This window comes from Hylobates moloch, unplaced genomic scaffold (assembly GCF_009828535.3).
Source record: "Hylobates moloch isolate HMO894 unplaced genomic scaffold, HMol_V3 SCAFFOLD_1, whole genome shotgun sequence".
Classification (NCBI taxonomy): Eukaryota; Metazoa; Chordata; class Mammalia; order Primates; family Hylobatidae; genus Hylobates; species Hylobates moloch.
The window spans coordinates 209,428,462-209,439,511 of NW_026652276.1; positions in this window are offsets into that span (position 1 = coordinate 209,428,462).

The following is an 11,050-nucleotide window of genomic DNA, read 5'->3' on the forward strand; positions in this document are numbered from 1 at the left end:
TGGGAGAGGCCGGGCGCGGTGGCTCACGCTTGTAATCTCAGCACTTTGGGAGGCCGAGGCGGGCGGATCACGAGGTCAGGAGATCGAGACCACGGTGAAACCCCGTCTCTACTAAAAAAAAAAAAAAAAAAATACAAAAAAAAAAATTTAGGTTGGGCACAGTGGCCTACGCCTGTAATCTCAACACTTCGGGAGGCTGAGGCGGTCAGATCACCTGAGGTCAGGAGTTTCAGACCAGCCTGGCCAACATGGTGAAACTCCATCTCTACTAAAAAATACAAAATTAGGCTGGGCGCAGTGGCTCACACTTGTAATCCCAGCACTTTGGGAGGCTGAGGCTGACAGATCACGAGGTCAAGAGACTGAGACCATCCTGGCCGACATGCTGAAACCTTGTCTCTACTAAAAACACAAAAAATAGCTGGGCATGGTGGTGCGCACCTGTAGTCCCAGCTACTCGGGAGGCTGAGGCAGGAGAATCGCTTCAACCCGGGGGGCGGAGGTTACAGTGAGCTGAGATTGCACACTGCACTCCAGCCTGGTGACAGAGTGAGACTCTGTCTCCAAAAAAAAAAATTGCCAGGTATGTTGGTGCACGCCTGTATTCCGAGCTACTCAGGAGGCTGAGGCATGAGAATAGCTTGAACCCAGGAGGCCGAGGTTTGCAGTGAAGCAAGATCGGGCCACTGCACTCTAGCCTAGATGACAGAGTGAGACTGTCTCAACAACAACAAAAAAGCTAAAATTCATTCATTGATTATATTCAGTGTCCTCTGGTACTTTATATTCTGTCCCTTTTTTGGTGAGGGGCCAAATAAATTGACTGTGGACTCACCATTTAAAAAATACTACCCTAAAGCCAAAGGTTTCTGTTTGGAAGTAAGCAGATAAGGTACCCATATGTGTTTATAAAGACTCTGAAGGAGAAACTAGTCAAAACCAATCAATTACTCAACAGATGAAACTTAGAACTAGCTATAGCCTAAACTTTAAAGGATTGTCTGTAAACATGTTAAACTGCAGAGAAAACCCAAATCCAAATAAAGTTACCAGGACAGTAAGAATGACATGAAAGATAACTGTAACATAATTAAATGCATTATAACACAATGAACAATGTTGTCACATGAAGGCAATGTACTGAAAAAAAAGGGCCACAGAGCAAGTTTCTGTCTCAAACAAACAAAATTCATGGAAAAATGGAATTAAAAGATAAGAAGAAAAAATAAACTATTTTTCAACATAAGTTCCATTAAATTCAAGACACATTTGTAAGCCATGATACCAGCCATTTAGTCCATCTCTAAAGAACTTAAAGTCTTTGGAATTTAAGCATGTCAATGCAGGTTTTTTTTTTTTTTTTTTTTTTTTTTCTCACTCTGTCACCCAGGCTGGAGTGCAATGGTGCGATTTTGGCTCGCTGCAACCCCTGCCTCCCGGGTTCAAGAGATTTTCGTGCCTCAGCCTTCCAAGTAGCTGGGATTACAGGTGTGGGCCACCATGCCCAGCTAGTTTTGTGCTTTTAGTAGAGACGGGTTTTGCCATGTTGGCCAGGCTAGTCAAGAACTCCTGACCTCAGGCAATCCACCTGCCTCAGCCTCCCAAACTGCTAGGATTAAAGGTGTGAGCCACTGCACCTAGCCAAGATTTTTGTTGAGATTAGGAAACAAACCCAAGTCAGAAGGAGCCAAATTAGGACTGTAAGGTGGATGCCTAATGATTTCCCATTAACACTCTTGAAAAAATTGCCCTTGTTTGATGAGAGGAGTGAGCAAGAGCACTGTGACGGAGAAGAGCCCTCTCTGTTGAAGCTTTCCCTGGGACATTTTTCTGCTAAAGGTTTGGCTAACCTTCTCAAAACACTCTCACAATAAGCAGATGTTATCATTCTTTGACCCTTCAGAAAGTCAGCAAGAAAAATGCCTTGTGCATCTCAGTTAACTGTTGCCACGACCTTTGCTCTTGACCAGTCCACTTTTGCTGTGACTGGACCCACTTCCACCTCTTAGTAGCCATTGCTTTGATTGTGCTTTGTCTTCAGGATTGTAATGGGAAAGCTATGTTTCATCTCTTATTACAAGTCTTCAAAGAAATGCTTCAGCATCTTGATCCCATGTTTTTAAAATTTCCATTGAAAGCTCTGCTCTTATCTGTGGCTGCTTTGGGCACAGACCTCCCAAGCTAGGGCAAGATAGGTGGAAGATACTATCCATCTCCCTTTGCCTACTCAACAGACTTCAACTTAGATGGGAGAAAAACAGATTTTCCACATCCCTTACCTGCCATTGAGGAACAGTTTTGGCACCCGTTGAGTGGAAAGTTTGCTCAATTTTAATTTTTTTCAGTCAGAATTGTGTAAACTGAATCAGTTGAGATGTCTATGATGTTGGCTGTTGTTTTTGCTATTAATCATCAGCCTCTTCAGTTGTGGCACAAACAAGATTAATTTTTTCATTGCAAATTGATGTAGATGGTCTGCTGCTTTGGGTTTCATCTTCAACATCTTAACCCTTCTTAAAACAAGTTATCCATTTGTAAACTGCTGATTTCGCTGGAGCATTGTCCCCATAAACTTTGTATAAAGCATCAGTAATTTCATCATTCTTCCACCTAAACTTCATCATATATTTAATGTTTGTTCTTGCTTCGATATTAGCAGAATTCCTTTGCTTTGATAGGAGCTTTTTTTTTTTTTTTTTTTTTTTTTTTTTTTTTTTTTTTTTTTTTTTTTTTTTTTTTTTTTTTTTTTTGAGACAGAGTCTAGCTCTGTTGCCCAGGCTGGAGTGCAGTGGCGCAATCTCAGCTCACTGCAATGTCCGCCTCCCAGGTTCACGCCATCCTCCTGCTTCAGCCTCCTGAGTAACTGGGACTACAGGCACACGCCACCACGCCTGGCTAATTTTTTGTATATTTAGTAGAGACGGGGTTTCACCGTGTTAGCCAGGATGGTCTTGATCTCTTGACCTCGTGAGCTGCCCGCCTCGGCCTCCCAAAGTGCTGGGATTACAGGCATGAGCCACCGCACCTGGCTGAGAGGAGCTCTTTTCAAACTGATATCTTATCCTTTGCAGTGCCTCAAATTAGATCCTGTTCAGACACGTTATAAAAAGTTAGTATGAGTGTATTTTGTTGCAAAAAAAATTGAAGTCCAGGCATAGTTTTTTTCATAATATACATTTTCCATGAACTTTTTGAAGACCCCTCATATATCAAAGCAGACTAGGGCTAGATTCTGCAATTAGGTGGGCCTTGGTCCAAATCTGGGCTTACTATATAATTACCCAAGTCATGAACTCTCTCTGAGCCACAGTTTCCTCGTCTTTCAAATGGAGCTAATACTGTCTATAAGGTTGTTTTATAATTAACAAAATAACACATGGAAAGTTCTTGGTACATAGTAGGCTCTTAATAAACACAAGTAATGATTATTGTAAACTAAGTAAGCTGTAGCTAACTTCTATACTTTTGACCCCCAGCTCAATACAATACACAATTTCTATTATATAGCCATTCAACAAATGTTTATTGGGCACCTCTCAGGTGCCAACTAGATGCTGGGAGTATAATGGTGAGCAAGATGTTCATTGTTTTTACTGTCATGGGCCTTAAAGTCCAGGGGGCTGGGAGACGAGCAGGCAACTAGAAGACAATGTGGGAAGGGCTCTGGCAGAGAAGGACACCCCTCCACACAGCCCAGACACCCAGGCAACACACAGACAGGGCCAGATATTCTGAGAAAGAAATGCTTTGGGACCACTTTAAAAGCTCCTGGAGGTAGGCAGAATATAACACATAAATGAACACACATACATAATGAGAGTACTCAAGTAGTGGCTGAGACCTGGCACGCAATACAGAGCAGCTCTGCCTTATCTCCAGAGCTTGTTGGCTACAAATGAGATTTGCTAGCAAACTATTCATTAAAGCAATCATATTGTGATGGAATAACCTGAGGGCCTCAGCATTTCATATGAAGGGATTTTACCTACAGTAATGGCTAAGCCAGTAGTTCTCTGTGGGACATTTGGCAATGTCTAGAGGCATTGTTTATTGTTATGACTAAGGGGAGAAAAGGTGTATTCATGGCATCTAGTGGGTAGAGGCCAGGGATGCTGCTAAATATCCTACAGTGGCTTTTCACAATAAATAATTATTTGGCCCCAAATATCAATAGTGCTGAGATTGAGAGGTTCTGGTCTAGAGGAACTACTAGACAAAAGTAGAACTAGACCAGTGCAGTGGCTCACACCTGTAATCCCAGTTCTTTGGGAGGCCAAGACAAGCGAATCACATGAGGTCAGGAGTTTGAAACCAGCCTAGCCAACATGGTTAAACCCCATCTCTACTAAAAATACAAAAATTAGCCAGGTATGGTGGTGCACACCTGTAATCCTAGCTACTCAGGAGGCTAAAGTGAAGGATTGCTTGAACATGGGAAGTAGAGGCAGCAGTGAGCTAAGACTGCACCACTGCACTCCAGCCTGGGTGACAGAGCGAGACTCTGTCTGAAAAAACAAAAACAAAAACAGAAAATTGGAACTAAAGCAAACTATTAAGTCTTCTAAAAGCATGAGAACAATAGACTTTCAATCTTTCGTACATGAAAGAGCTATGTATCCTCACTGGGCCTCAGTTTCCTAATCTGAGAAATGAGATTATTGGATTAAATAATGTAGAAATTTCTTTCCGGCTGGAAAAAATATATGAGTCAAATACGATTATAGGATTAGAATGCAGGCCAGGCATGGTGGCTCACGCCTGTAATCCCAGCACTGTGGGAGGCCAAGGTGGGAGGATCACTTCAGCTCAGGAGTTCAAGACCAGCCTGGGCAACATAGCAAAACCCCATCTCTACAAAAAATACAAAAATTAGCTGGGCATGGTGGTGCACCCTGTGGTCACAGCTACTCAGGAGCCTGAGGTGGGAGGATCACTTGAGCCTGGGAGGTTGAGGCTGCAGTGAGCTGAGACTGCACCACTGTACTCCAGCCTGGGCGACAGAGTGAGACCCTGTCTCCAAAAAAAAAAAAAAAATCAATTAACATGGGCTACAAAATTGAGGAGGTGATAGTCAGGTCAGTCCAAGTGTTAGTCTGTCTGCATTCCCTCACCTTCCAGACTTCCTGGAGTCAAAAGCTGAGTCCTTTCATCAAAAATGCTTCTGTATGGGCCGGGTGCGGCGGCTCACGCTTGTAATCCCAGCACTTTGGGAGGCCGAGGCAGGCGGATCACGCGGTCAGGAGATCGAGACCACGGTGAAACCTCGTCTCTACTAAAAATACAAAAAAATTACCCGGGCGTGGTGGTGGGTGCCTGTAGTCTCAGCTACTCGGAGAGGCTGAGGCAGGAGAATGGCGTGAACCCGGGAGGCGGAGCTTGCAGTGAGCTGAGATTGCGCCACTGCACTCCAGCCTGGGCGACAGAGCAAGACTCCATCTCAAAAAAAAAAAAAAAAAAATGCTCCTGTATGGAGCTCCCACTATGGGCAAGGCACTGTGCTAGGTGTTAGAGGAGTGCAAAGCATGAGGGGGATGGAAAAAGCAAGGATAGCTATGAGACCAGCACTAATGGTAGAAAGAAGACCAATGTCAATTTAGTATGTATGTGTCAGACACAAGGAGAGGCACTTGGCATACTTTCCTCATTAGTCCTCACTGCATTTTATTGTTTATGTCTATTTCTTAGGCAAGGAAACTGAAGCTCAGGAAGCTTAAGCAGGTTTTCCATAGTCAGACAGTGATGATTGGTGGAGGCCGGGTAAGACCCCCGGCCTGTTTACTCCAACTCTTGAGTCTTTTCTAACAACTTCTACTGCCTAGGCAGTGCCAAAGAAGAGGGCACAAAGGGCTCTTACGGTCAAAAGGAGGGAGATAGCCCAACCTGGAGAGAAAACAAGAGAGATTTCCTGGGCAGGTAGACATGCTAATCATTCTTTTAAATACCTTCTTACTAACTCTCCTCTTCCAGCGTACAGAACCTAACACATCAGCAGAGAATCTAAAACAAATCATCGCCCATTGCAGTGGCCTTCCAAGGATGGTTCCAATTATTTTGTGATTCAGAGTTCAATCTGAGTAAATATCACTTGAAATAAGTGAGTTTAGGCCGGGCGCGGTGGCTCACGCTTGTAATCCCAGCACTTTGGGAGGCCGAGGCGGGCGGATCACGAGGTCAGGAGATCGAGACCACGGTGAAACCCCGTCTCTACTAAAAATACAAAAAATTAGCCGGGCGTGGTGGCGGGTGCCTGTAGTCCCAGCTACTAGGGAGGCTGAGACAGGAGAATGGCGTGAACCCGGGAGGCGGAGGGTGCAGTGAGCCGAGATTGCGCCACTGCACTCCAGCCTGGGCGACAGAGCGAGACTCCGTCTCAAAAAAAAAAAAAAAAAAAAGAAATAAGTGAGTTTTAGTTTGGAGATATTTTTGTTGTATATTGCACTTATTGTAACAGAATTTCTGCAGTAGACATAGCAAAATTCCTTGCTAACAATTGTTCCCCACAATCTGATTGGGGAAGACAGTGAACTAATGTTTTAGAAACAAATATGAATGTCTCCATCTCATGTAGTGTAACTTAGGCCTAAGGTAGCTGTGATAACTTCTACTTGCAATTTTTTTAAATGGAGTTTCACTCTTGTTGCCCAGGCTGGAGTGCAATGGCACAATCTTGGCTTACTGCAACCTCCGCTTCCCAGGTTCAAGCGATTCTCCTGCCTCAGCCTCCTGAGTAGCTGGGATTACAGGCATATGCCACAACGCCTGGCTAATTTTGTATTTTTAGTAGAGACAGGGTTTCTCTATGTTGCTCAGGCTGGTCTCAAACTCCCTACCTCAGGTGATCCACCTGCCTCGACCTCCCAAAGTGCTGGGATTACAAGTGTGAGCCACTACGCCTGGCCTTTTTTTTTTTCCAGATAGGATCTTGCTCTTTCACTGAGGCTGGATGGAGTTCAGAGGCATGATCATAGCTCACTGCAGCCTCAAACTCCTGGGCTCAACCAGTCGCCCCCGCCTCAGCCTCCTGAGTTGCTAGGACTACAGGCGCGCACCACCATGCCCAGCTAATTTTCTACTTGCACTTTTAATGCTTGAAAAGAGTATACTGATTTGTTTAACAGATAATCGTGGAGCATATGACATGTATAGTGTGCTAGGCACATGAGGGCATACAAAGAAATCTGGCCAGGCAAATGAAACATTAAAAGCTAAATAACAGGCCGGGCGTGGTGGCTCACACCTGTAATTCCAGCACTTTGGGAAGCCGAAGGGGGAAGATCACTTGAGGTTAGCAGTTCGAGACCAGCCTGGCCAACATAGTGAAACCCTGTCTCTACTATAAATACAAAAAAAAAAAAAAAATTAGCTGGGCATTGTGGCAGGCGCCTGTAGTCCCAGCTACTCAGGAGGCTGAGGCAGGAGAATCACTTGAACCCGGGAGGTGGAGGTTGCAGTGAGCCAAGATTGCACCATTGCACTCCAGCCTGGGTGACAGAGGGAGATGCCATCTCAAAAACAAACAAAAAGCTAAATAGCTAAATAACAATATAAAGTAATGATTCTCACCTGGGGGTCATTTTTCCCCCAGATTTATTTGGCCATGTCTGAAGACATTTTTGGTTGTCACAACTGGAGGGGTGCTGGCAGCATCTAATGGTGCTGCTGAACATCCTACAATGCACTGGGTGACACCCTACAACAAAGAATGATCTAGCTCAAAATGCCAATGGTGCTGAGGTTGAGAAATCCTGACATAAGAATTACATGCTCATTGAGTAGTGCCAACTCTGAGTGTTATAGAAGTTGAAAGTAGAAACCCAACACTATCAACTGGAGTAGTCGGGGAAGGTTTTATAGAGGAGAAAGGATTGGACTGTGTTTGAGGAAGAGCTAGGATTTAGGAAGGGAGAGGGCCTAGAGAGAACAGTCCAAGGAGGGAATATGGGCAGAGTGCTCGAGGGGAGTGAGCTGGGAGGTTTCTGGGAGCAGTGAGCAGGCTGTCCTGGATGGAGCATTCTCTCCACAGCCTGAGGGGTGGGTCAGCAGGTGACATTATCTCCACATGACAGATGAGGAAACCAAGGCACAGAAAGCTTGAGAAAGGATTCTGTGATTGTCTCTGAGCTAGAGCTAGAGGCCAGTCCACCTGTTGCCCAGGCCCAGACCTTTCCCCAGTATAATCTACTTCACCTGAGCTTTGAGCCCACCCTGTGCTGATACCAGCCACCAGGAGCCAAATGAAACCTTCAGGGGCATTGCCCAAACAAAGGCTTTCTTCTACCCCAAATCCAGCAGTCCTACTCTGGAACCTCAGTGTCTGTTTATTTGAAAGGATATCCTGTAGAAAATCCAGCACACACACACACACACACACACACACACACACACACACACACACTCTTTCTCTCTCTCTCTCTCGTCTCTCTCTCTCAAGCAAAAAATACAGAGGCAGGTAGAAAATGGAATCATGTTCTGAAGAGCACAGACACACAGTATGGAATACCAGTTAAGAAGAGAATCTGCTGGTGTAGAAGCCACAGAACAGCTTCTGGCCGGTGAGGCAGTCACTGTGAATGGAGATGCCAGCAAGCGTGGGAGAGTGGGGGGAAGGAGGAGCAGGAGCAGATGGGTGTTCAGCATTGCCAAAGCAGGAGCAATGGGGAGAAACCTCACTGAGTGGAGTGAAGGGGTAACTGGGAACTTCCCACTCAGACACTCCGAGGAGACAGAAGAGCAAAGGCTCGTGCGCATCTAAGGAGGCAGCAGTCAAGGTCCCTAGGGAATTCTTATACAACCTCAGTTCCTGAGAGTCTGTTTTGACTGCCAGGGGTCCCTCCTCTCCATTCTACATTTAGGGACCCCAAGGTAAAGCAGCCTGGAGCATGGTCAGAAAAGGGTAGAAAGGAGAATGAAGAGCAGAATAAAAGAACAAGTAACTGGAGGTGTTTTAGGCCAGAAGGGGATGGGATTTGGGGAAAGAGAGAAGTGGATTGCCAGGGGCTGCCCTGACTCCTGTGCCAGACATTGAGGAGCTGGTTGAAGTCAGTGGAGAAGGTGCAGCTGGGAAGAGACATGCAGGAGGTGGAACCCCAAACTTGGGTCTGTCTTCCCACCCCTGCCAGCCACCCATATCCAGGGGATGGGGGTTCATGGGAGCAAGCAGGGACCGAGGCACCAGTGCTATGACTCTTCTCCCTCACCCTTCCTCATCCCAGTAGCCCTGGCCTCTAGGGCTGAAATACAGTAGTCCCCACTTATCCTCAGTTTCACTTTCTGAAGTTCAGTTACCCACGGTCAACTGAGATTCAAAAATATTAAATGGGAAATTTCAGAAAAAAAGAAAAGTCATAAGTTTTAAGTTGCAAGCCATTACCGGCCATGGTGGCTCACTCTGGTAATCCCAGCACTTTGGGAGGCTGAGGAAGGAGGACTATTTGAGTCCAGGAGCTTGACACCAGCCTGGGCAACATAGTGAGATTATCTCTAAAAAGAAAATTTAATTTAATTTTAAAAAATTAAATTGTATGCCATTCTGAGTAGTGGGATGAAATCTCATGCCATCCTGCTGCACCTGCCAGAGAGGTGTAATCATCCCTTTGCTCAGCGTATCCACGCTATTGCTACCTGCTTTAGTCACTTAGAAGCCATCCCGGTTATCAGATGGAAATAACACAGTATATGTAGGGTTCAATACTATCTGAGGTTTCAGGCATCCACTGGAGGTCTTGCAATGTATGCTCTGAGGATAAGGGGGACCACTGTAATCCAAAAGCCTGGCTGTGTTTCATCCAGCTATGCATGCTTTTCAATCTCCAGTGAGGATGAAGTTGGGGTCATGAAGAGCTGGTGCAGTGGTGGAGATCTCCGGTCCAGGAAACATCTAGGCCGAGGCTATGACAATTCCTCCCACCCGTGCCCACAGCTGCTTCTGCCCTGGATCCCCACCAAGACCCCCTTTCCCTTACCTCCAGGGAAACAGGGGACACCAAGAGTGTGTCTTTAAGGATAGTGTGCTCACCCTCCCTCACTTTCATTTTCAACCATTTCCTAGCCTGGCCTCATAAGAAAAATGTAAGCAATGTGCAGACTGCACATTTCTCTTGCCTGAGAGGCCCTGACATTATCAGAACCACAACAAACCCTGGCCTTCACCCCAACCCACTCCTGCCTCCAGCCCAAGGCTTGAAAGCAGAGGGACACAGGGTGCTGATGCTAATGTGTGGGACCGGGGCAAACCCCCATCCTGGTCCCTGCATTGCCTGGCCTGGAGGAGGTGCTGCTGTGGGTGATTTTCAGTCTGAAGGGTGCAAATGGGTCAGAAGTTGTTCCGGTCCATGTTCAGGAGGGCAATTGGGCTCCAAGTTCAAAAAGAGCCCCACCCTCCCTCCCTGTAGCCTAAGTCCCTGCCTCTTGGCAGGTCATAGGGTACAAGCAGGCTGCTGTGTTTTAGAACAGAGGGCAGGGGGCATGGAGGTGGACTGGGGCTTCCTTCTCAAGGTGGGAGGGAGGGAGGAGAAGGGTAGGGTCCCAGCCACATGACAGGTAGTCACAGGCCCACCTCATTCCCCCAAGCCTCCCTCCATCCCCAGGCATAGCCTCCGACTTGCCTGATTGGTCCAAGGGCACATCTGGAAGTGACACCTCCCCACCCTACTTCCAGGCCTTGAGACCTTGTTGGTTCCCACAGCTGTTCTATCTCCCTCCTGACTGACCTACTCCCTCCCAGGAGCCAATGCCTGGAGAGGAATTCCCTGGGCTCCTGTTTCCACCCCTCAGTCCTCAGGGTGGCTGTGAGTGTGAGTGGGTGCCCAGGGTTTCCTGCCTGGAGACCTGGGTCTCTTGGCTGATCCCCAGGCCCTCCTGCCCTAGGCCTCCAGCCCCATCTAATTAATTACCTGTGGTCAGGAGCTGTATCCACAGCACTGCCATCCCCCCCCCCCCCCCAGGTGCCTTTGCAGCTCAGCCCAGAGCCACCTGTGAAGCGGGGAGGGCAGGCAACACCTCTACTCCCTTGAAGGTACAGAGGTGGGCCTGATGACCCCAGGTCATGTGA